The sequence below is a fragment of the Limulus polyphemus genome, unplaced genomic scaffold, assembly GCF_000517525.1.
Source record: "Limulus polyphemus unplaced genomic scaffold, Limulus_polyphemus-2.1.2 Scaffold3, whole genome shotgun sequence".
Classification (NCBI taxonomy): Eukaryota; Metazoa; Arthropoda; class Merostomata; order Xiphosura; family Limulidae; genus Limulus; species Limulus polyphemus.
In genome coordinates this window covers 2,216,876-2,217,100 of record NW_013665613.1, presented here as the reverse complement: position 1 = coordinate 2,217,100, position 225 = coordinate 2,216,876, and positions in this window count along the sequence as shown.

The window sequence follows — 225 nt, the reverse complement described above, 5'->3', positions numbered from 1 at the left end:
CTTAAGAAAATTAATTTAAAGAAACGTCTTACCATCTGAAGGTAGATTAATAGTATACTTTTATATATAACAACGTATTAATTTGAAAAAAACAAGTTCAATCTAGAAAAGGTCATTTGAAATAATGAAATCAATTAAGACGATTTCAAATGCAAAAAAAATCAAAAAAAATCTATGGATTACTCAAATAATTGGGTCTTAAATTTACCAAATTATATTTAAAAA